The sequence below is a fragment of the Sarcophilus harrisii genome, chromosome 3, assembly GCF_902635505.1.
Source record: "Sarcophilus harrisii chromosome 3, mSarHar1.11, whole genome shotgun sequence".
NCBI classification, from domain to species: domain Eukaryota; kingdom Metazoa; phylum Chordata; class Mammalia; order Dasyuromorphia; family Dasyuridae; genus Sarcophilus; species Sarcophilus harrisii.
The window spans coordinates 109,966,948-109,994,199 of record NC_045428.1 but is presented as its reverse complement, the minus strand read 5'-3'; the positions used below and the strand labels follow the sequence as shown (position 1 = coordinate 109,994,199).

General features: G+C 32.8%; 1 long non-coding RNA gene across 1 annotated transcript; it reads left to right on the top strand.

Moving 5' to 3' along the window:
- On the top strand, window positions 1-27,252 carry LOC116423010. The gene is made up of 3 exons (XR_004233500.1): window positions 1-173; window positions 25,306-25,430; window positions 27,015-27,252. It is a non-coding gene; the product is annotated as an uncharacterized LOC116423010 (long non-coding RNA).

Genomic DNA, 27,252 nt, shown 5'->3' with positions numbered 1-27,252 from the left:
TCTCATTGTTGTGGCAGTTAGAAGGAATATAGATAGATAGATATAGATGGAGAGCACAGTTGGACATGAAGGGATACTATCTAAAAAATAAAATTAAGGAGTAAAAGAGGACTGTATTAATAGTAAGGAAAAGGAAGAAATGGAATGGTGTAAATTATCTGCCATAACAAAAGGTAAGAAAAAACTTTTAACACTGAAGGGGAGGAAGGAAAGGAAAGGATGAATAAGTGAACTTTACTTTCATCAGAATTGGCTTAAAGAAGAAATAATATGCTCACTTTCAATATGCATATAAAAATCTCTTACCCTGCAGGAAAGAAGGCGGAGAATGGGATATGGGGAAGGGCAAGATGATAAAAGAGAGGTCATATTGGGAGAGGAAAGTGGTCAATAACAAAACAAAAACAATATGATCCTAGGATTCTGCAATCAAAATATTGTGCTAGGAGATAAGAAGAGTAGTAAAGAAGCACGGCATTGTTTCTCCTCTTAAGAAGTTTCTAGTCAGGGGAATAAATCAAAAAAGTTTAAATGAAAATGAAGTTTTAAATAAGAGTAAATACAACAATTTAGGAGATATTAGAAGACAGTGAATGATTAATTTCTGAATGAATAGTATGAAACGTTAATGCTGAGATTAGAAGACGGAGAGAGTGCCATGGATTAAAATAATTGGATGATAATTTATGGAGGAGGGGAGCAATATATAAGGGCAATTGCTGACTCAGAAACACTACATTTATGGTCCTCTCTTAATATGGCTACTACATTAGGGGCTCACCTCTTTTCCATGGTCATTGGAACTCATCTCTACTCATTACTGAAGAGTTCCATGACCTGCTCATCTAACTGGAGTTGCTTGAGATATTGCCCTATCATAATGTCTTCTCCTGGATGAACCTAAGATTTCCCATATTTCAATAGTAGAAGAGATTGTAAGGTCTCCATATGCACTTCTATAATGCATAATGAGTAAATCTGTTTCAAGTGTCCTAAATTAGATCCCAGAATGTGCTTTTTCATTTGTAGATAGTAACCAAAATAAATCTGGCATTCTAAGTTATATTTTGTTTATTTCTCATTTTTTTTCAGCATAACTAAAATATTTAAATAAGTCTGTAGGCAATACAATGATAAACAGAAAAATGTATTGTACCTATGTCCAGGATACAACATATTACAGGGATCACACTATCAAGAATTATACTCATAAATATTTAGCATGAATGATTTACACAAGAAAAAAGAAGTTGGGTTTGTTGTGACAACAAAATGGCTTCTTGAATCAGATTATTAAAAATAGAACCTTGGCTAAATTTATTGCCTAGATGTTAGGTATCATGTAGATATAGTTTGAAATTTTCTGCATTAAAAAGATTGGAAAATTTTTCTGCACACAAGTTGAGAAAAAGAAATCATAGCCATGAATTTTCAGACATATTATTATATCTTATCTTGTAAGATTGCATTTCCAATGGAAATTATTTATAAACAAATACTAAATCATAGAGATCAGAGAAAATTATATTCTTCTCATGCAGAATAACTGTGGTAATACATTGCTATTTTGTTTTGAGAAATAGGCCAGACTTTTGAGCCATAATAGCCAGGATACTAGCAACCCTCTCTGAGAATTTAATAAAAACAGTTTTTGATGGGACTGAGTCAGGTATTGAACTTCATTTAATATGAACTCAATGCCTTTATTAGGGTACTTGGAAAGAACACTGCTTGTATAAACCTGTACGATTCCCAGACAGATAAAATGAAAGTACTACATTGATGTGAATTTGTGGGAGTTTGAAAGGAAGGTAGAAAAAACGGAAGTCATCAAAATTGTCTGGTTCAACCTGATTACAAAAGGAAAATAGATAGGTTTATTAAGTACTATCTTGTTATAAGCCTTACTATAGGAATTCCTTTCAGGTATGTGTAGGACTAAAAGACGATTGAGATTTCTATCAACTCTCAAATTCTGTGATTCTATGACAAATATTTCATTGTTAAGGAAGAAGAGAGAGAAAGACAAGTGTTCAAAATTCTTAAGAATCTTAGTTTTGTAAAACAAGATAATTCTTTTTTCCTTGAGTTTATACATCTCTGTCAAAGAGCCCAATCAAATAACAAGATAAATACTCTTATTAGTGGGATCACATTGTTTTGTTTTGTTTTAACACTATGAATTTGATATTTGAAAAAGTACAAGATGAAATTTCATTGGTGGGAGAACAAAAAATAATAAAAGAACTACTTTTAAGTTGTGAAATTGAAGTATGATTTTCTTAGATTACTGTTTTAATTGTTTTTTTTTTAAATCAAAGTCTAAATAAATGTTAATTTAGGTCACAAAAAGAAATGTGCAGAATAATACAATTTGAGTAGAAAGTGATGATGAAAATCTCAAAAAAGTGTGTATTTGAAAAAGTGTGACTTTTTACTTACGTCAAGAAATTTATATTTAATACTTCTCATTTCCTTTACAAATTAGGTTAATATATGGACAGTTACTTGATATTTCTCAGTATTAGGCATTTAATTTTATTTAATATATAAAATAAATATATTGTTATGTTGCATCTGAGGATTAGTAATTGCAGATCCCTCTAAAATCCCCAGAGAGACAAAATGAAATTATCATAATATTTTATGAGTTTGTATGAATTAGAAGTGGGAAGGAGGAGGGAGAAAAAGGGAAAAAGAGAAAGGGAGAGAGAGAAAGAAGAAAGAAAAGGAAAGAAAGAGAGAGAGAAAGAGAGAGAAGGAAAGGAAGATGGAGAAGAGATGGATAGGTCGGGGAACCTTTAGTACCATGAGGTTCTATGTGATATTCAGTACTGCCCGATACTGCCACATCAGTTCCCTCATTCTGTCATATACAGTGGTAAATACCATAATTTCTAGACTAAATTTTCATTTGAACTAGCTTGATGACAGCACTTTCATAGCTCAATTGTTTCTCACATGACCTTGGAGACTGACAAGGTAGCTTGATGACAATTTTTCTTTCCTCTTAACTTCACAATTCTTCCTGTACAGAATAAAGAGATATGATGGAGCAGTGTGCTCTGGTATAAAAAATAAGCTAAGCAGACAGTGCTTGAGTGTAATTAGAAATCCTGTACGTGAATTCTAAGAGCAAAAAATAGTTCTTACCTACCATTTCTCTAGGTCCTGAGAAGTTCAATAAGGTCAAAAAAGGTCTTCCTATTGACATCTCATGAAAATGCATTAAAATGATGATATTTGGCAATCTCCCAAAGTTAAAATTTCCATTCTCATTCTTTTGCTTCATATACTGCCTAAAATTAATGCAATTCCCATAATTTTTATTTAGAATTTTAAAATCTATACTTGCAAAAATTCCCATACAGTACAAAAATTAATTTAACTAAAACAAATTGAACCATTAATGAATGTGTAGATGCAATCTAAATATCACTGATTTTCTGAATGACTTGTGCATTAGAGCTGGTATTTTAATCAATGTATTGTTACAGAATGTTAACAAGCTTTAGCATCAATTGCATAATATTGTTGAAAGAGTGCTGGTTTAGGAGTCAAAAGATCTGAGTTTAAATTAATTGCACCTCTGCCCTTTTTGCATCACCTTGGGCAAATTACTTAACCTCTCTGGGCCAATATTTACATAATTTTTAAGAGCAGACTGGACTACATGACCTCTAAGGTTCCTTCAAAGTCTTCAATCTATGGAGAGATAAAGGGAAGAGAGACAGAGACAGAGAAATACAAAGGGGGAGCGGGGAAGGGAGAGGGAAAGGGAGAGAGAGAGGGAGAGGGAGAAGAAGAGAAAGATTCAGAAACAGAGATAGAGAAGGAAATAGAGACAGAAATACAGAGAGAGAAGGACAGGGAGGCAAAGACAGAGACACAGAGAGAAAGACAGAGAAACAAAGGTAGAGAAAGACACAGAGATCATAGAAAGGTAGAGCCAGAGAGAGAGGGAGACAGAGAGAGAGAGAGACAGAAACATAGACAGGAGAGAGACTGAGCATTTATTAAGTACTTTCCTTGTGTCATATAATGTCATGAGAATTAGAATTAGGATACAGGTACAAAAATTCTCAAGAACTGTATATTCTAATGGAAAAATTAGCATATAAAGGGAAGGGACCAGAGTGGGTCATTTTGGTCTGGTAATTTGCAAGCATGATGAATTAGACTATAGGGTAGAAAATTAATACAATTTATTTAGGAACAATGATAAAATTAATTTGTTCATGGTTACTGGTTCTAGACCTGAAGTAGGGAGAGAATGTGAGAGAAAATACTCTGCACTACAATAAAGTAGTTGGAGATAAGGTTATGAAGATGTGAAGGTGGTGGATGGAGAGAAGGGATTAAATTGTGTTAATATTATCACTAATAATGATAACAACAATCTTTTAAACAGATAAGCACTTCTATTGACTTGTTATATATTTATTCTCATGTCAGAAGATGCACAATTCAAAATGTTATTTATTCTCAATTGTCATAAAGTTGAATGCTTATGGAAACAAATAAAATTGACCACTAATAACTGAAATTATGTTGTGAATTGATTTCTTTCTACGGGTTGGGATAGCTAGTGCTTACAAGTATATAAATACAAAATTAAGTGTCAAATTTCTTTATGATTTTCTGATTCATTTAGCTTGTAATCATTTTTAAGAAAAAATTATAGAAACTAGAACAGAGATCTTGCAATTAATGTAAAAATATTTTTCAAAGTTAAATCATTTACAGCTGAAAATACAAAGATTTATTATTTTTTCAAAAAATTTAGTAATATTTGTATATTATACTCTTCTATATATGATCATGTAAATATTCATTTGGATGATTTCCATAATTCTTCAATTTGCAGAAATCTCTATGGATATTTGTTGAGATTAAATACTTGCATAATTAACATCTTCATCTCCTTCTTTTTCTTCTCTTTCTTTTCCTTCTCTTACTCTTCTTCCTTTTTTAAAATAAAGTAAATTGTTTTTTGTTTTTTTGGTAAATTCAAAGGGAAATGATTGTTTCCTTTTAGCCTGTTGATGTGTGGGAGGTTAAAAGAGAAGAATGTAGGAGTAAGTTTTATGAAATTCTTCCATACTTTGTGGTTTGTCAGATCTTATGAAAATTTTGATCAGTTTCTTCACTTTTTAACCTGAATATATTGGTTATATTTTGTCTGCAGTAAGCATAATGCAGTTTGTATCCTAATTTGACTGTAATTCTTGAGGGTAAGGTCAATATCATCTAGGTTTTATATATCACCCAGAGGACTTATTAACAGTATTGACCATTGAAAAGAGCACTTGTCTTGATTTGAGAAAATTTTGCTTTTAATTCTTAGTTTCTGTTTCCCCCCTTTTCTTTGTAACCCCAGAACTTTTTGCAGTGCCTGGCATGTATTAGGCACTAAATCAAAACTAGTACATTAATTGGGAATATCCCTGTGACAATTTCCTCATCTGTTTGTTCTTGATTGTTTTTCAGTCGTGAGCCTTATTTGAGGTATTCTTGGCAATGATACAAGAATGACATTATTTCCTTCCCCAATTCATTTTACAGAGGAGAAAACTCATCTATAAATGGACTTTATTCTTTCAATATCTCTATCACAGAACTATTGTGAGGAAGAATAAAATGAGGCAGCTAGGTGATGCATTGGATGGAGTATCAGGCTTGGAGCCAGGAAGAATATTCTTGCTGAGTTCAACTCTCAGCTCAGACCCTTACTAGCTGTGACTCTGGGCAAGTTACTTCATCCAATTTTCTTAGTTTCCTTATCTTTAAAATGGCAAATGAACAAGTTTTGTTCCAATGACCAAGAAGGCAGTGGAAGTGGTTGCTTTGGAACACTTAGAGATTGTTCAGATATCAGAAAACTTTAAGGTCATCCACTGCATTTTGAGCCATCATCAGAAGTTATGATTCTCTCCTGTCACTATACTGTGATGACTTTGTAAGTGAGAGTGAGACAAATGACTTTGTAAAACTCTGCCCCACTTAAATGCAAATTATGCACAAATTAAAAGATACCATCTGTATCATTTTATCATTTTTACCTATCTCAAAGTCCTGTGATGACAGGCAAGAGCAGATATACTGCAACTAGGTTACCCAACCAAAGGTCATCTTCTCACCAGAAGCAGAAGTCAGATTTGGCAACCCCCTCAGTGTCAGAGTAGTTAAGTTTGCATGTATTACCTCCTGGTTCTGAAGAGGGGACTAGAGAAGGTACCCTAAAAGTTGTCTGCTTTTCCAATCCTGGCCTGATTACTGTGGCAGGTGGGAATACAACCTTGTCCACAAAAAAAAAAACAAAACTTTTTGAAAAGATAATTCCACTCACATGGATTGTGTACACAGTTACAGACAACACAAAATCTAGTAGACCTGAAAGGTGAATAGCTCTTGTGAGAGAACTCTAACAGTTATTGCATCCAAATAGCAGTTCTGAGTGGGCTGGCAAATGAAGGCCAGCTTACTGAAATCAAAACTTTATACACATTATTTTGGCATGGCTACAGTGAAGGGAAGTACCATAAAGCTGGTGTGGGTTTTGCAATCAAAACTAAGGTAGTCAACCAGATTGTATACCTATCAAAAATAGTGAATGACAAACTCATGACAACAGGATTGCCACTTGCAGGGAAATGCCATACCATTATCATAAATGTCTATGATTCCTCTATGAGAAACCCAATAAGGTCAATGAAAAATTTATGAAGACCTGGAGACACTTAATCTTCAAAATACCAAAATATTACAAGCTTCTAATTGTGGATGACTTTAATGCTAGAGTAGGCGCAGACTACCAGACCTGGGTATTTCAATCAAAACTAACCTAATCTACAAGGTGGTATGTCTATCCAAAATAGTGTGACAACCATAGGGCCAGTTTCTCTCTTACTCATTGCTGGCAAGAGTCCTTTACTAGAAAAATGACCATCTCCCTGAGCTCCAAGGTGACTTCAGAAAGAGCTGAAGAATGGTTGATAAGGTGTTTGTTTCCAGACAACTACAGGAGAAATATAGGTCTATACATATTTGTAGATCTGACTACTATCTTTGATACTTTCAGTCATGAGAGCTTTTGGAAAGTTAAGTAAAATGTAGTTGCCCAGAGAAGTCATCAGCATCGTGTGCCAATTTAACTAGGGCATGCTTGTTGGTGTTCTGGAAAATGGACAATACTCTCATGCCTCCCATGTTGCCAGTTCAGTAAAACAAGGATGTGTCCTTGTTCCCATGCTAATTTATTAGCATGATGTTTTTAGCCATATTGTCAAACGCCTATAGTGAGGAGCAACATGATCATGGTCTTCTATGGTATTAAATTCTTCTTACTGAAAAGGCTACAAACCAAGACTAAAGTGAAGGGAATATTGGTACATGGCTTTTTGTTTGCAGATGATTATGCACTCAGGACAGTTTATAAAGCTGAGATGCAATAAAACATGGATCAATTCTCTGCTGCTTGTGCTAATTTTTGGTCTAACAATTAATATCAAAAAAACATAAGTGCTCCATTCACCAGTGCAACATCATACATATGTGGAAGCATCATTTCAATAAATAGAGATGTTTGGAACACCGTGGATAAGTTCCGTTACTTTAGCAGTATACTTTCTAGGGATGTCATAGATAATGAGGTTGATGAAAGCATTTCCAGAAGTATCACAGTGTTTTCAAGGCTTCAAAGGAAAGTGTGGGAGAAAGTGGGCTATTAGATTGATTAAAACTGAATATTTACAGAAATGTTTTGCTTACCTCATTGCTGTATGCTTGTGAAAGCTGGAAAATATATCAATGCCATACCAGGAAACTGAATTGCTTCCATTGAAATTGTCTTAGGAAGATTCTGAAGCTCACACAGGAGGACAAGATACCAAAAACTGAGGTTCTTTGTCAAATTATCCTGCCAAGCACTGAAATATTGGGCTGGTCACATTATTCAATACCATACTCACCCTTGCCCAAAAGTCTATTTTATGGACAACTTACATAGGGCAAACAGTCGCATGGCAGTCAGAAAAATCAACACAAGAATATTTTCAAACTCTCTTAAGAACTTTGGAATAGATTGTATGAAACCAGAGACTTTGGCATAGAACCATCCAACACAGCATGCCCTCTTCAGAGCAGCTGTGCTCTAGGAGCAAAGAAGAATTAAAGTAGTTCAAAAGAAGCATATGTGAAAAATTTCAGAATCTATGCCAACTGTTCACATGGACTATTTGTGCCCAACCCGCAATAAAACATTCTCAGTTCCTGTTGGTCTGAGCAGCCACAGTTGGACACACTGTAATTTGAGTTTTATACAGAGATGCCATTTTGTTCCTCTTGGAGCATGAAGAACAACAACCAAATAATCAACCAACCTTGTTTTAGGTGCTCAATTCACACTGTTGAGTGAGCTATAAATTCCAATGCAACCCAAAAGAAAAGAGAAAAAAAAAAATGGAAAGAGGGTAAAGTAGATGAATATGAATAGTGAACTTTTTATATTTAGAAATTATTTTAAAATTTATAATGCATTTACTAGTGTGGCTGTATGTAAATATTTGACTGCATTTTTAATTTCTTCAGACATCATGTAGACCTAGGAGGGCAAATTTAATTATATGTTTTTATGATTAAAATTTCTTTCTATACGATGGGAACTGTTTTGTCTATTTCTTTTCTTTCCAAATTATAATATATGCTCATGTTAATGAAACTGTGGGGAGAATAGTATATTATTCTAATGTTGCATGAGACTTTTACCTGTAAGGAATGATTTTTATAAAATCTTTCAGAAGTATTTAAAATATTAAACAAAATAACAAATATTTTATCAATGGCTAATATTTGTAAAATTTTAAGAAATATAAAATAGTAATATTATGTCTGATTTATTTCTTTCAAAAGCTAGTGACTTATAGCATGTCTTAAATCATCAATTCACAGACAAATTACACAGGTTACCTTGGGCAAACAACTGTTTCAACTAATATTTACTCAACTAGATGGACCAAAATCTTGATAGATAATCATTTCAAGTGAAATTACAGATGCTAGTGTGGAAGGAGGAAAGAGGGTTGGCTGAGCAGAAAAGAAAGATTGATTTATATTAATTATTCATAAATCATCAATACATATCTGTCTTGATTTAATCTTGAACCTATAAATTAAATGAGCAGATGAACTCGTTGAAGGTTTCTAACTGATAAAAGTGTGGCCAGAAATTTCCATATATATGTGATAGAAAATCACTTGAGGATAATTAATTAGACAATCGCACATTGATTAAGAAGTCAAGAAAAGTCACATGAAAAAAATATGAAAGATCAATTTGTGTAAAGGAAAACAATTTGACAGAAATACTAATGAAGAAAAGCCAGTTACTCAAAATTTAGGTCAAGACCAATTTCCAGAAATAACATGTGTAGATCGACCCAGTAATATACTAGAGAAATTATATAATTGTATATGCATATTTTTACTTATATATACTTATCCACATATATGTATGTACATTGATGCATGTGTTATCTAGTTAATGTGGCATATAAAATATTATTTATGGATTAAGTAGTTAACATGTATTTATAAGATATAGTCCCAAGACCTAATTCTCTCTGTATGTATATGAATGCACATTGTTATGCATGAGTACTAATTGTCATTCACAAACAGTATTAAGATTATACAGTCTTAAAAAAAAAAGATAGGGAGATGGGAGCAACTTTGACTATTCCTCCCTTTTTATTATGTCTAGTTTCATCAATTTTCCCACTTTTTCCCCTTTTATTTTCTATTGCTATGGTCTTTGAATCCAGCTGAACTAACTTATCTCCTCTTTTACTTTAGCTCACTCTTCCATGCTTTTTCTATTTCCAGTTCTCAAAACTACCCACTTTTTAAATGCCATGACCAAAATAGAATCAATCCTCTGAAAGGGAGCTATGAGCAACATAGTATAGGACATAGCAATGTAGTATAGAGGAAACAAATGGTATATGCATGTGGTCAGAAAGTCCCTGGGCAAAGCATTGGGGTAAATTATTATATTCATACAAAATGTACTGGCTTTATATTGGTTTTGGTATTCATTACAGGGGTGACCCTGATCAAATCACTTCAATTTTCTGATCTCTCTCTCTCTCTCTCTCTCTCTCTCCTACTCTCTCACTTTCCTTCTCTTCTCTCTCCTTTTCTCTCTTTCCTTCTCTTTCCTTCTTCTATCTCTCTTTCTCTTTCTCTCTCTCTCTTTCTCATTCATTCACTCTTACTTTCTGCATTATCTAAATCAGTGTTCAAATACTTGCCAAAATTTATTTTTCTTTTATTTTCCTCTGCTTTTCTTCTCTTATGGCCTCTTTTTTCCCTTTCAATCATTCCCTTCCATAGAAAGTAAGTAATTTTATACCGACTCCTTGATGCTCAGGGCTTCTGTAATGATGTCCTGTTCAGCATGGTTTTTTGCCAGTAACTGCCTATGATCTGGACTTTGCTAAATAGGTAAGTGGACCTATCACTAACATCACAAGAGTTTAGTAATCAAGGTTATTTTAAATCCAGACAGTTTTCCATGAACACAGATTTTTGGACTTGGCTTTAATCCCAAGAAAATCCTAAATGGGGTCACAAAGAGTTGGGCCCATTTGAAATGAACAACAAGAATGGAACTGATATTAGGTGGTTACCTAATACGCCCACTTCCTAGTGTATGGTACTTTCTAATTTTTAAGCTAGTTTGTATACATTATTCCAAAATGTGAGACCTTTTCATGAAATATATTAAATCAAATCATTTTATTCTCCATGAATCTATTGCAATTAGAAATGCTGATTTTACATTACTGACATGAGGAAATTATATTTTTTCTAATACTATCAATTGAATTAGAACACCAATATATAATTACATGTATTCCCAGTACATTACAACAGAAAAGACTGTGGTATAATGGATAGAGAATGAGCTTTGGAGTAATAAAGAAAATATGAATTATGGTCCTGCTTCTGTTACTTCCAGGCTGTTATGACTGAGAGAAGCTGCCCAATACTTTGATGCCTTAGGGTCTAGGATACTCTCTTAAGTGTGGGCTTTTTTATCCTATAACAATGAAATCTCAGGTCTAATCCAGACCCTATTCCTAAAAGATCTTTAGTGGTATTCTAATTTTAAAAAAAGATCCTGTATAATACAGTAGAGTCAAACTCAAAGAGATGCTGTAATGGGGTCACTGTACTATATACAAGGATTTGCATGTTGATTAAGAAAACTACCGATTATCTGTTTTATTTTCATTTATTTTGTTGCATATTTTACAATTAAATTTTAATCTGATTCAGACTTCACTCAGGACTGTTAAAGCCACGATTTGGCCTGTAGCTCATGTTTGAGCTGCCTAGATAGAGTTGTGAATTGTAGCCTGAATGATTTTAATTTTTTAACTTTATCTTACAAACTTGGTTAATTTAAAATGTCACTTAACTCCTCTCAGTTAATCTTGTTATTGGAAAATGACAGAGTTAAAATTGAGAATTTCTGCCTTTCATCTTTAAAATCTGGGAGTCCATGTTTATGAATATAAAATACTTTTGTTTCTGGCAATAAACTTTTCATTGTGCCTGGTTAAGCTATATTGGACAAAAGTTGAAACCAAAGTAGACTTCAAAATAGAATAAACAAATCACTGATTACCATACATTGGTAAAGTACTAATTTGTGCTATGAAAGAAGTTAACAATAGGCTACTATAGATTTGTGAATTTTGTATTTATTATTTACATCAATTTTTACTAGTATTCTTAACCAAAATAACACATATTTCTGAATCATGGATTTCATTTTATGTGATCTATTTAACTGTTTTCTTCCCTTTTATTTATCCTTTTCCAAAATTTAATCATTGTCTATCCTTGTGTGTATTTTTATAGCTTCATAGCTAAAAAGATGAAGAATTAGAAAGACAAGTTTTTTTTTGTCTGTGTTTTTTAACAATCTTTTTGTACTTTTCTACCCAAGTGAGCTTTTCAATAGCTTTTTTGAAATGGAATACTTCCTACAAGAAAAAAAAAATAGATCTGCCTATAGCATTTCAATGGAATGGCCTATGTTAAAATATCCAACAATTAGCTGAATTGAAAGGGAGAAAAAAAAAAACTGTCCAGTCTCTTATTTTTTAAAAAAGAACATGGTGGTGATTTTCAGGTTTATAATAGTTTCTTTTCAAAATACATCAAAAACATTGTGACGAGGAGAAATTGGTGTAACATTGTTGTTTGCTGAAAATTAAGCCATTAATTAATTCCTACTGTGATGCTTAAATAGGTGGACAAAAAAGAAAAGAAGAAAACTATTCACTATATTCCACAGAGGTTAGGATCACATTAAAAAACTGTAGTCAAAATAAAGAGAGTAAGATAGAAAAAGAAGATATTTCCAGGCAAATGCTGGCTAACATTTATTTGGTAACTAATCACCTAAATTGCAGGAAAATTTCAGGTGTCAGAAAACTATTTTTACGTGGGGAATGAAGAGAGTAATAAAGAGCTATTGGAATATTATTCATTCAAAATTAAACATAAAAAGAACCATGCTTATTGGGTAGTTCAATGAAATAACAGCCTCTAATTAATGATTACATCAGGAAACAGGCAATATTTTCTGAAGTTGTTTGTTTCTCAGTAATGTTGATGTGTGTGTGTTTATCATTGAAATGATTATTTTATACACATCTAGGAAATTTGCACTAATTAATTAATATCATTTATCTGAAACTATAACTAAAAAAACTGAAATAGTATTGCTCAATTCTGAATATCCTAATAGTTGTCTGGCTCCTACAGTTGGTAATTTGTGGACTGAGAGGCAAATCAAGGATAATTTAGATTGTAATTATTCATTTCAATAAACTCAGAAAGGATATTGAGAATCTCTTTGATAATGAATATCCAATCTGCATTTATTGTGCTTAATAATAGCGCCACATATGTAACATTTTCAACTGTGATTTGCAGACAAAATTGGTAATGAGTATCTCATCTAATGAGAATGTGTTAACTTTTCAATGTTTTTCTCCCCCAAATGGTTTCAAAACTAACTTAACAGATGTGGGTTTTTTCTGTGTTTTTACTTTATTCTTGCTAGTGATTGTATGCTCTCTGAGTGTCTATAGTGAGATGATTATAATAGTATATGCTATTTCAGACTGTATGATGGAAACTTGTTGGGTTTCTGAATGTCAGAACATTTAGCACAGGTGGCTTCTATTGTTAATACTAAGAGCACCAATTATGATTATTTATAGATTAGCTGCAAAGAATGTCTAAGAATACAATCTTTACAAGGCTATTTAAAAAGAAGAAACAATGTTAATGTTTTTTGAAGAATGGTATTTTTTATTTAATATGAAAATTCATTTTTTAAAAAGTATTTTTTATCATTCCTTTATTTTAAGTTGCACACCAGAAATGATTATTCAGTCTGCATTTTTAAAAATGAAATATGCATAAATCAAAATACATGCATTTAGCTTTTTATATGTCAAATTAATATCATTCAATCTAAAGATATTTGTCCAGGGGGTCATGCCTATTTTATAAAATAGTTGGGAAAGTTTTAATGAATAATATTTTTGTCAATATTTATTTATAAACTTTTCCCCCAGTCTTTTCAGTTCTATGGTGATCTACTCTCTCCATTGTTCCATTCTCTAGGGTCTGTCACCATGTCACCTATCTCTTGGGGGCACCATCTCGTTCAGCCTCTGTGGGATAAGCTATTCTCTGCACCTTCACCAAACTTTAGAGTATCCACCCTGGTCCTAAAGAGTTTTGCCCCAGTTCATAGAATTCATATTTATAGATTTGGCATATGCGTATCTCTGAGAGTTCCTGAGGATTTCTGAGCCTACATTACATGCCATGCAGAAGCTGGTATACCTTCATATCACTCTAAAAATGTGTCTAAGAAAATGAGATGTTTTATCCTGAGAATATGAATCTTTCCTGCTCTAAAAACAGCCTTATGTCTTAAGAGACCCCCACTGGAAATAAACAGAAGACAAAGTACATAGTGTAAAGTTCTCTTGAGACAAAATATCAAAGTATCTATTGATTGTCAACATAACTGTTCATTTTGCTTAAAAGTTAAAGAAAATGGTTGGTCAGTTTGGACAAAATAGTTGATTTAACAACACATGGATTTTTGCATATCAATATCCTTGACTACTGTCAATTAGTTGATATACAAAATTCAAATTAGATCCTGAAGAAAACTATACATGCCAACTTTTTTTTTTAAATGTCAATGTAGAACTCTGGCTCTATAGTTTTAATTGTCAAAGTAAGTCTTGAAACAAAACAAAACATAAAACAAGACACTTGAATAAATGACTCACTATTTTTCAAAGAATTTTATGTATTTTTATTATCTTTTTTATAAACTCATATAAAAAGGATTGATAAAAGTATAAACCCGTAAAAACAACCTATTAGGCTATCAAAATGTCCCTTTCATGTTTAGGTATTAAAATCTTTTGACATCTGATTCCTCAGAGAAAGTTGTATGACATGAGTGGATAATAATTTCTTGTCCAAAAAAGAATGCATGTTTTCAGCTTTTAAAGATTGTCCTTTTAGAAACTCTGTGTAAAATAATTATGAAAATGGAATTATCATGCATTTCAGCACTCAAAAAAGTAAAATGATCACTAATAAAATAACTATAGGAATAGCAAATGTTTCTCACACAGTTTTGTATTTATGAACAAAATTACATATGACATTCCACTTTGAACATCCATACTGCTTAAGACACCTAAGTCTTTTATGATGAACTTACTAAACAATTACTTCCATGAATGAAATGAAAATAGTGTTTATTACATATGTATACATACATATATATTATATGTTTAAAATTAATTTCCCACTGATAATTATTTCTTTTTTTTTTACTGATCAATATTTCAATGAAACAGTGATCTCATCACTATTGATATTTTCTCTAACAATTCACTTCATACCTCATGCACACTTGCTTAAACTAAAAGATTCCTTTTCATGTTCTCCACAGATGTGGTAGTAGCAATATCCTAACCCCTCTCCATTTAGATTAAGCTTTTTTTGTCCCTTGAAAGATATTGAGATATTACTTGAGATTTGGAAGGGCTTGAGTGATAAAGGCTCAAACTGTTGATATCACTTTCTTACTGCCTGCCCACAAAACAGACATGAAAGACTGAAAAGGGTCCTTAGATGTTTGGTGAATTATGATATCTTTGCCCCAAACAGTTGTCAGTTTCTTCCTCATATATTCTTCTTCTGCTGTGGATAGTAAATCTTCTGTTAGTTGTTGTATAGTGGACAAGTAGGTAATTTCATTCTAATATCTTCCAGAATTAGCATATCCACCTTAGAGTATTAGAGATTAGAGTGTCCTTTGGTTGCTCTTCTTTGAAATTTCTTGATATTGTGTGGGTAATATTGATACACTTGTGTTCACCATCTGTTATCCCTTATTTTTAGAATGAAGAGCAAAATTCTTTTTGAAGTCATTCATTTCTTTGATGATATTTTTTATGTTTCTGTTTTTTGCCCAATTCTTTATTAGTAATATGTTTCAGTCACTTCATATCCATAGTATATCAATTAGCTTTTGGCAATGGCAATATTTCATGATACGTAGTCCTATAGATTTACTAGAAGAATATTGAAGTTAAAAAGGTCTGGTTTTGTTTTAGGAAGAAGATTGGTATCATTAAATATACTGTACAATTTTCTGAATATAATTCATTCCAGTTCATTATCAAAAATCTGAAGTACCTGTCAAAGATAACAGCATTGAAGGAAAAATTCTATGGGTTGTATTTGTAACCTGCGATTAGAATCTGGACTCTGAATATCTGAGGAACTGGTATTTTTCATCCACTAAATTCCTTCTATCACCCCATTAATTCCTATCCCCACAAATACACACACAGTTAAGCTAAATACTTTGAGTGATTAGATAATATTTAGGAAGTTTTGAAATGTTTCTGGACTTCATCCAATCATCATAATAGAATTCACAAGCATATAATTATTTCATGGACTTCTCTAGAATAAATCCTCCTTATAGACCTAGACTTGGACCTAGGAGAGACCTCAAGGGCCCTCTAGTCCAGTGAAACAATAAATATTTACTACATGCCTACTATGTGCCAGACATTCTAGTGGGTTATAAGGATGCAAAGTCAAATAATTTAAATTATTCTCTTTCATACAGTATATATTTTCTAATAGGAAGGACAGCAATTGCATATATCCAGGATGTCCCAGAGGTCTTAGTTTGCTTTAAAATACCATATGCATACATATGTCCATACCATATGTGTACAAATATACACTATATAAATTTAGCTCTGTCTTTACATTATTCTATATACATGTACATATATATGCATATATATATATACATATATAATGGACATTTGTACAGAAACTTATGTATATGTATATTTCAATACCTATATTTGTATATTCATATAGGATAAATAGAAAGTCAATAAATGAGGGATATGCTATTGAACATTTAGCAATTTGTTCAAAAATGTATGCACAACATCTTTTAAATTTTAATCTGAATTATTAATATTTTCTCTATTATTTTCTTAAGTCTAGACAATCAACAAAACAATAACTCAAGCATTGATTTGTACATTTTGCCAATTACTGAGGTATAAATATTTACACTGAACATTTAACAATAAACTTGATTCCCATTATAAGCTGGCACATCTGAAATAAATATAAATATATATAAGGTGGTTTGGTTAGGGAGGGCACAAATAGTTTAAATTGCTATTTGTGGCTGAGGTGGAATGAAGAAGTAGGTCATGTATTTAAAGTGGCTGAATATTTCGGAGGTTAAAATTGGAGGGAGCAGGACTGTGAATGTTTAATTTCCCTAATATAAACATAAGATCAGGAGATGGGGAGGAAAGGAAAATGGTGATAAAAATGTTGAATTCCTTAAGAAAGGAGAGATAATGACTTTTGAGCCAGTTCTTGGCAGCCACTAAGTGTTGAATAAGGTAGAAAAAATTAATTGCATGAACTTCTAATATGTAAAGCAAGGGATTGTTGGCTAGTTTTCTTCTGTAACAGGTTCACCAAGCTTTGGCAAGCATCTCTCTCTTATTTTATGCCTTATTTAGCAATAATCAAAGGAGAAAAGTTATTTCTATCAATCAAGAAATTGTGTGTGAGTTTACATGTATGCAAAAGAAACATCTTGTAGAAGAGCCTATCATCTGGGAATTCAAGAACCAAATCTTTCATGAGACCCTTCCTGACTGCCCTAGCTGGGGTGTCCCTCTCCCACAGAATTTCATTGTACCATCTACTATATTTGCTTAAGTGTGCGTGTGTGTGTGTGTGTGTGTGTGTGTGTGTGTGTGTGTATTTGCTTCTGGAATATTAACCCCTTGAGGACAGGTAATTTTATGCTTGTCTATGTATTCACAGTTCCTAGAAGGATACTGGACAAATAATAGGTACTTTATGAGTTCTTGAAAGTTGGTCAGTTGATTTGATTAATGATAGCTACATAATTTTTTTTAAACTAGAAAGGTAGGTTAGAACTGTTTTATAAAAGACTTTAAAAACTAAAGAAATTTGTATTGATTCTAGAGGTGATAGATGCCGGCATTTATTGAACAAGGGAATCAGACCTGTTCTTAAGTAAAATCACTTTGGCAGTTGTATAGAAAATGCCTGGAAACAGCCAGGTTAATTAGAAGTCTATTTCAGTAGCTCAAATGAGATGTTGAGGACCTAAACTATGGTGATAGTGATGTGAGTGGAGACAAAAAGAGAGATGTAAAAGATTTTGGAGAGGGAAAGAGATATCTATCACTAGCAGCTTGGGGGACTAAGAGTGCCTTCTTCGAAAGAAAGTTGGGTTTTTTTTAGAAGCATAAAAGAGAAAGAAGTATCGTATAGGAATCCTATGCAAAGGCAAGGAATAGGGAGATGGAAAATGAAATGTAAGGTAAAAAACAGGGCTGATTTCACTAGACAATCAGTGAGGTAGAAGTAATTGGGGTTAGTGATGATGTATGAGCAAAGCTGAAACAATCTTTATGATGATGAGTTGTCTGGAGATGAGTTTATTTGGTGATGATTTTATCCTGGGTAGGCACAATGGAAATGATTGTACTGAAACTAAGTATAATAACTAACAAAAAACAATATACAAGAACAAGTAACAGAAGAAGGCATAAGGGAGTGATATAAAATAATGCTAGAAAGGTAGGATTGGAGCTAGGTAATGGTAGGAAGTGAATTTTTATTTCATACTTTTAAAAAAATATAAAATGACACCTACAAGTTCTTGAATAGAATATTTACATGTCCTTTTTTAGAAAACATGGATATATGAGATAGAGGACTGGAGGGTTATACAATTAGGTAGATTTGAAATGAACTAAATCATTAGATAAAAATCGTGGCTAGATAGTGGATCAATGTCAACCAGAATGGAAGGATTTAGTGAAATTCACAAAGAATATGTCCTTGACTCAGATTTTTCCATTGGCCTAAGGGGAAGAGGGAAAAAAACCCACATTTTTATAGCAATTATTATATAACAGACCCTGTACTAAGTAAGTGTCTTTGCAAATATTATTTTATTTTATGCATGCAACCCTATGAGTCAAGTGCTTTATTTATTTTACAATTGAAAAGACTTAAGTCAATCAGATGATAAATGTCTGAGGGTAAATTTAAACTCAGGTCTTCTTAATTCAGTTCCAATTCTCTAACCATTATGCTATCTAGTTATTTTTAACTAAGGTGTTAATTTGATTATTAATTATTGATAATTAATTATATTGATAAATAATAAATTTCTTATTAATATTTACATTTTTATTTTATATTTTGTTTGAAGTATATATTTAACTTTAACAAAATAGAAAAAAGTTGTATTTGCATTTATGTTTCCTTGTTTTGCCTGAAGCCTATCAATAATTATATAAGAACCAACATTTGCACAGTTAGCTCATATGAATATAACAGCTGTAGCAGATGATTCTACTCTACCTTTATATTAAGGAAATTCTTTATTTAGGAAGAATATTACTGATGTACTGATGTAACTCACTACCAAGTTAATGTTTCCAGGTTGCTAAAGCAATGATTGACTAAGATGATGATAGCTAGACATTGTACATTGAAGTCTTTGACCTTTGTCTTGACTCGTCTTTCCGTAAAGTATGAGACCATTGTTTTAAGGTTACAGAGGTCTTAAAATAACTGTCCTTCTCTCATAGCCACATATTTGTTGGTTTAAAATTCATTTGAAGAATGATTAAAAATGAAAAAAAAAACAGAAGGCATTAATTACAATACTGACATTCAATATAATTTATGATATGTAAATATATATGTATGTATGTATTATAATATACATATATGTATGCTTAGATACAACTTAATTAAAATATCTCCAGGCTTAAAGTATCTATAAGCAAAATATAATTCTGTATTATTGTATTTCAGATAAGGAATATAAAGTCAGTTAGTTCCAACTTTCAGTTGGCAGGATTTCTTTCAACTGTTTGTTGGCTTAATAAGTGGTGCCTATAACTATCTTTTCTCAGCAGATGAGACACAGAGGGCAAACAACAAACAACAAAAACAATTGGGCGGGAAGATTGTTAACTTCACTATTTTGGGATTTCATACATCATTTGGATGGTGGTATGAGTTATTTATGAACACAGCAGATTTATATCCAACTGTTAGGAGCAGTATTACATCTAGATTCACTATTGGCTAAAAGTGTGATGTCTATAGGGTAAAATATGTATATATGTATTTATGTAATATATGTACACATATGTCTGCTGAATATAGAACAAAATTTGTATGCATATGTGTATGTGTATCTATGCACATATACATATTGTCTCTGTATGTATACACATATACATACACACAATTTCTTGTATATATTTTCTAAGAACTTAACTTTTTTTTTAGCATTCACAAAAAGTATGATAACATTCGCTATCAAAGAATCCTAAATTTCTGACAGATATTTTGATGCTTCATAGGATTCATCAAAGCAACCTAGGTAGCCAAAAGCTTTTTCAAAACTGTCACGTACCATTTGAACTGAACTCCCGCAATGATGGCAAAGAACTAATGTTTTAAATTTCTTTTTGTCCCTTTATATCCCCCAAGGTAACTTGCAGAAGGATTTCCTTTAGGTAGGTCTAAAGTTATCAGTCTGATTGCAAGAGTCTGAGTGTAAGAGCACTGTTGGAATTTTTAATCCAAATCTTCCTCATGGTTAGAAAACCCCTTGCCATCAGAAAATCACTAGTTAGTGCAAAAGATGTCTTTATTGCAGATGGAAAACTTTAAATGAAACTTACAGAAGCACAGGAAGAAGCTATAACTTCATTATAAGCAATCTAGTCTGTCATGGAGGTGAGGTCTTCCATAGGCAGTTGCAGAATGTGAGTTGGGAAGATAAGGGGAAGTTCGGCGAGAAAGACTAAAGGGAAAACCAAAGCAAAACAATTAAAATAAAATAAAATGGTTCCAAGATGGAGTAGATCAATTATTCAGTTAATTCATAAATATTTATAACATAATCAAGCAACTAAAGAGTGCTGAAAATGTACTAGTCATTCAAAGATACAAAGAATAAAATGAAATAAGCCTTCCCCTCAAAGAATACCAAACAGGAGAGGAGTAAATGATTAAAACTTCTTTCTCCCAATTTCTGCTTTTATGACAAATTGGAAATGGGCACTGGGGGTAGAATGAAATCTAAAATGGGAAAAAAGAAAAGGGGAAGAGAGGGAAATAGTTACTTTTACAAGTAAAAGTGGTATCACAGTCTTCATGTTTGTTAGAGTGAATTTTAATATTGCTTTAGTTACTTTTTAGTTGTGTGATCATATACAAGTCATCAGTCATCTAACTTCTCTAAACGAGTTTCTTTATAAAGTGAGATGACTGAACATTAGGGTGTAATCCAACTCCATAATTTTCTAAGTGTTCCATTTATTTTTATATTTTATATTTCAGTATTAAATATTTTTCTATTGGTTTGTATTGGTATATATATGCCTCTGTGGGCTGGTGCTGAGGTAGTGTCTTCAGAAATATCATCCATGTTAGTTTTATTTGGAGTTTCTCCAGAAAAGGCAAACAAAAAGAACTTGGAAAATAGACATTATGTATTAATCTTTGACTAGATGTATACAACACATACACACACATAATTTTCATTTGTGATTATTTATAAAGCAGTAATTATATTCCCTGTTGAGAGTTTTATATGCCATGTGCTAACTGCAATGAAGATTCGAATTGTAATCATAATTTAAACATTTCCATATTGAGAAGTATTAACTTTTAAACCTATTAAGCTTTATGATGAAACTTTTAGAAAGCCATTTTGGTCAAATACCCAAATGGGTCCATAAATCATATATATTTCAGTGTTGCAGATCACAGCCTATCTAATGTGATTCTTATTGATTATTCAATGATCTTTCATAAGTTTACTTCAAGAGGTCCTGTCTCATTATCCCCTGGCATCATGAAGATGTCCATGAAGAATTTTGGTTGCCCCTTTATTATCTCTCAGTCTTGCCCTGCAAGCTTCCCATTTGCTTTTTCTTTCAAATATTTCTCTGAAGATACTCTTTCCTAATGTTCCCATTTGTTACATGTTGTGACCTGCCCATCCACATAAACCTCTCCTCTGTCCTCTGCAGAATTATTTTTAATTCCTCAAAACATCTTACATTCCATATAATTCTATTCCTACCACACAAGTGTTGTAAAAATCACTAATGCAGTAAAAATAGTTTAAAAGTTGCACTAGTGATTCAGGGAGAAGTTTTAATTCATTAAAAGTCTTTTTTTCTTTTGAAATTTTATTGATGTGTTTGATTTTTTTGCATTATAAATACTTCCATATTATTTCCACTCTACGAGAGTTTCTTACAGCAAAGTAAAATAATTAAACAAAACTAAAAATACAGTGACTTCATCTAAAAATATATGCAACATTACACATCTATAATACCACCTATCTATGTTTTCAAAATAGTTTTTAATTAACTAAAATCTACTTTCTCTCCCTCCAACCCCCACCTTATTGAAAAAAGAAAATGATGGTTCACGACTCTTTATGCTGCATCAAGTTGTCTCTCTTCTTTCCCAGCTGTTCACTTTGAAAATTGACCTTTCTCTTAGAAAATATCCAGCTTCAAACAACAAAAATGATTCAGATTTCATTCTTGTCTAAAATCTCTGATATTTTTTTATTTCCCAGGAAATTTTCTAGAGACATTTTTGGGCAACATTTGTTATTTTATGAGAAGTGGATCATAAGAAGCTTCTTCCTCTAGGAATCAAGGCCTAGCATACTTACTTACTTAATAATTATTGTATTTGCTGAGGCCTTTGGATCCATTTTCAGAATAACATTTCTGAATACAGAAAATAAAATACATAATATTACAAATGAAGTCAATTATATTAAATACTAATTTCACAGATGCCTGAGAAACCTAATATGGCTATTTCACCTTCTCACTAGGTTCTTTGTCCCTCATCTCACCCTCCATGGTATCTGTTTTTTAGTGAGTACTTTATGCTTTATCTTCCATTAAAAATAAATTCTTTGGAAGGATCACCTTATTTGTTTGTTTACTTGAGATTTTTTTTTATATTTTTATTCCCAGTACCTGCAATATAGTAAAAGCTTAATAAATATTAACTAACTAACCAAAAGTCAGTAGTTTTCTTTCCTTCCTTTTTGTCATATTCTTCATTATCTAGATTCCTGAAACAGGTTAGGTTTTCCTATGGGCCCTCCTCTGTCTGTCTCCGTTTCTCTCTCACTCTCTGTCTCTAAAACACAGTGGTAGTTTGGCATTCTTCTGCTTCAGAACCTGGCAATTTCTGCATTTTGAAGAGAAAAAAAATACTTCAGCACTCGAAGCTTCCTCCACACTTATCTCTATTTGTTGTTGTCTTACTTGAGCAGGAGGGATAGAATTGGACAGGCACATTGCCCAGCCTCCACACCTTCCCTGGCCACCAAAGCCATCACCTGTGCTCCTTACTACACTTATTGCCCTTGGGCACTGGCAGCTCCATCCCAAGGAAGGACCAGATGCACAAGACTCTCAAGCTGAAGCCCATGCACCTATTGGCTGGTAGGGCACAGGACAATGTGGTGGCCATGTATAGTCTTCTGGATCCCAAAACAGTGATACTGGAAGGGACACAGACAGACCAGTATACTCAGCAGGAGGAGAAGCAGCAGGAGCAGCAACGTTGAATTCAGGGGCCATGGAGGAAGCAGCTGTGATATAGACCAGAACCAGAACTGCTGGCAACCCCAAGCACCAGACTGCAAGAGATGGGGACCAGAGATTCCTTCTGCTTTCACATCTAGATTTCCCCAATTCCTTTCCTCCATCTCCCGCAATGAAGCTGGCATGGAATGGGGTGGGGTGGGAGAATATAAAAGTTCTGGTTCCTCTCAGGAAGTGAATTGGGTCAAGAAGGGAAGAGCCTGCTGGGCTGCTTTGTTTCTCTCTAGCTGGAAGCTCCACTTGCCCCTTTGGGGAACTGGATGGGGAGGTAGGGTTAGGCTTATGGGAAAAATAATTTGTCATGCTTTCTGGAACCCACTGAGAAGAAGTATCAAGGTACAATTAAACTTCTTCCATTATTTATGGGAATCCTTTATTACACTTGAAAAACTAAAGGACTGAGAAGTCCCTTTCTCACTTTTCCAAATAAGGATCTTAACATGTATTTTGTGGTTGATAAAAATGTAAGCATAGGGCACTTTTCCTGCATGATCGCTGAAAATATTTTTCCCTGTTTGTTGGAAATAAGATTTCCTCTTCTCTGTCAGTCTCATGGCTACTTTATTTAGTTTCTATCTGCATGCCATGGGTTTAATATCTTGAGGGAGGTAGTACTTATAATGGCCTTTCCCGCTTTTTTTTCACCATCTGACCAATATGTTTGACTAGAGATTTCCTGCTTTTTTTTCACCATCTGACCAATATGTTTGACTAGAGATTTTCAGATTCCTCTCAAAAGGAAAGAAGAGTTTTTTCTTATAATTGTATCTTGGATATAAGATTTCAGAAAATATTATATATGTGTGTGTATGTGTGTGTGTGTGTATCCACATGGATACTTGTAAGTAAATTTAACTTGTCCATAAGTGAGTCTCTGTGTGGCATAAATAAACCAAGCAATTAGGGCATGGATGGAGGGAAGAGAAATAATGCAGCAATTATATAGCAAATTTAAACTTCTTAAACATACTTGTCCTTGCTGCTCTCCATGACTCAGTTTCCTCTATTCCGGTTTAAGTGAAGCATGAGGATATATGCAGAAAATTATTGGATGATATCATTGGAGAAAGATTCCATTCAAGTCATGGAGAGTTTTCAAGGCCTGCTAAAAGAGCAGAAAGTTTATTTATTAGGAATATTAAGAATAGACATCTTTAAAAGTTTTTGACAAGCAATAATTTTTTTTTTTTTGCCTAAAGGCAGGGGATTGTTTTAAATGATCTCCTGAGGGGTCTCTTCTAGCTGTGTTATTTACAGTTTTAGGTTTTTCTATTCAATATGTCCTATAATTTCTTAGGAAAAATTGATTATATTTAAATAAGTCATTTTTGAGCTTGGTGTTTTATATCTCACTGTCTCTATTTCTTTCACTTACAATGACAAACATTATTTCATCTTCTCTGACCCAAATTGTAACTAACAGCCTCTTATGGCAGACCCAATAGCCTAAGCGAATGTTTTCATGATCTCTTAAGTTATTTTTCACATTTTGCATTTCTGTCATGACAGTTCATTTAAACCTCATACAATCTTTGGAAAATGGAACAAGTTATCTTCCTTTATTTTTAAATGTCATGACAGGATTTAAAACATAAATATGTTTCTTGCCTGGAGAACCATATTTCCAATGATATTATACTAGAGAAAATAAGATATATATTAAAAAATCTAAGATGTTATAAATGAAAAAATAGGTATAAGCTTTTCCCTAATTACCTTTCTTCTAGAATTTCAAGTTTTGGGGGGCATTTAGGTGACATAATGAATATAGCACTGGCCCAAGTCAAAAGAATCCAAGTACAAATCAAACAATTACTAGCTATGTGACCCTGGGCAAGTAACTTAACATCAATTGCTTCCCCACCTCTTACCTTCTAAAAAAAGTCATTTGAAGTTTTTTTCATTACTTCCCTAGGATATCCGATGATCTACTCTCCAAGGAAGAGAATATTATAGTTATAACAAATGGAATATGAGACAGGGGTGAAGGCAGAAATAGTAGCAAAAAGCATCTGAGTGATGTGAGATAAAAAGTAAGAGGTAATTGATGTTTTCATTTTCTTCCTTTTTTAGTCTCCTCTTAACTCCCTGTAATATGACCTCTGATTTCATCACTCAACTATAACTATTCTCTCCAAAGTTACCTCTGATCTCTCTTTTTTAAAAAATCTTTTTGACCTCTTTATGGCCTCTCATAATAAAACAATCCTCCTTCTTGTTAAAGCAAATCTTCCTATATGCAAATGTGATCCCATTCTATCTTGTCTTTCCCAGCATCATTTCTACTCCCAACTATTTTTAAATTTCTTCTTGTCAAATGGATGTTTTCCTGGAGAAAACAGAGAGGTCAAAAAGGATTTTAGCCACCAAAAGGTGGAGGAGATGATAGGATATTAGACAGTGGGTATGGACACATTAAGTGATGGTTTTTAAAAATGGGGAAGATCTAGTTATTCTATCAAAGGGGGCAGCAAGGTGCTGCAGTGGACAGAGTACCAGCCCTGAAGTCAGGAGAATTTGAGTTCAAATCTGGTATCAGACATTTAACACTTCCTAGCTGTGTGACCCTGGGCAAGTCACTTAACACCAATTGCCTCAGAAAAGGGAAAAAAATTATGTATGGAAAACTTTGAAATGACTTATTTATTTACTACATCTAATCATATACTCCCAAATCTAAATCTTTTAATATAATGAATTTACTACAAGGTTACATATTTTTTCAACTCTTGCCCTAGCCGATTAGTATATGGTGCTTCTCAAAAATTAATTCATTAAATGATATTTATTTTTTTCATTGAACGGGGGTTATAAAAATATCTTGTCTCAGTAGTACATCTCTATGCATTAGAGAAAATGAATAAAAAAGTTACTGTAAACAGGAATAACAGCAGTAAATGATAAGACTAGACCATCTGCAGGGAGAGAAAAGTTGGAAGGCAGGGGAAAAGACATGAAAATTATAACCTATGATGATTTGGACATTATAAGTAGAAATCCTACTACAGAAACCAAACGGGTACTGGAAGCATCAACATGTTATTTACAGAATACAATAATTCAGATTTCATTTTCATAATGATGATTACATCCTTAAAAGTTAAAATGTATTTGGTGTACTTTTAGAATGGAAAAGTATTTAATTCTAAAATGAAATTCATTCAAAATTGGTTAAAATTAAGATATTTTGACACCCAAAAAGGATAAAGCGTCTGTTGTTAGGAAAATTTACTTATATATAAGTTCTCCTTCCCTGGCTATAGTGGACAAAGGAGATATCACCATATGTGCAAAATCTCTAGGTACTCAGTCCATGATAGATTATTTGTAAAATTTCTAGTATGTTCTTAATTGACAAAGTGCCTGTAAGTTAGTCAGTTGGAGTGTTCTCCCATGTCACAGATGGACAAAAACAGAAAGATTATAATAAGAAGCTGAAATATCTATTACAACTAAGTTGCAAAATTCAACTCTTTGGCTTAATTTTCAAAAACAACTTTGCACACAGAGACCAATTAGAGATGTGAAATTGTGTACCAGTTTATACGTCATATTGTGAGAGCAATGTTTCCTAAAAAATGTGTGTTAATTAATTTTTTAAAAATTGTATTTTATTTGCACCAGGTGGCTTACATCTAAATGAAACCTGAACTGAATCCTTCTGCAAAATCCCAGATGGTTTTGCATTACAAAAGGCACCCCTTGTTGCTTTGTTATTTGAAAATTATTACTGAAAGAATTGGCATTCATCATAAAGACATGAATACTTGAGAAAAGGACGTTTCAATTAAAGAAAAAAGAAACATTCCACTCTCAGTGAAAACCTAAAAAGTTGAATTTAAGGGGTTCAATAAATTGATCA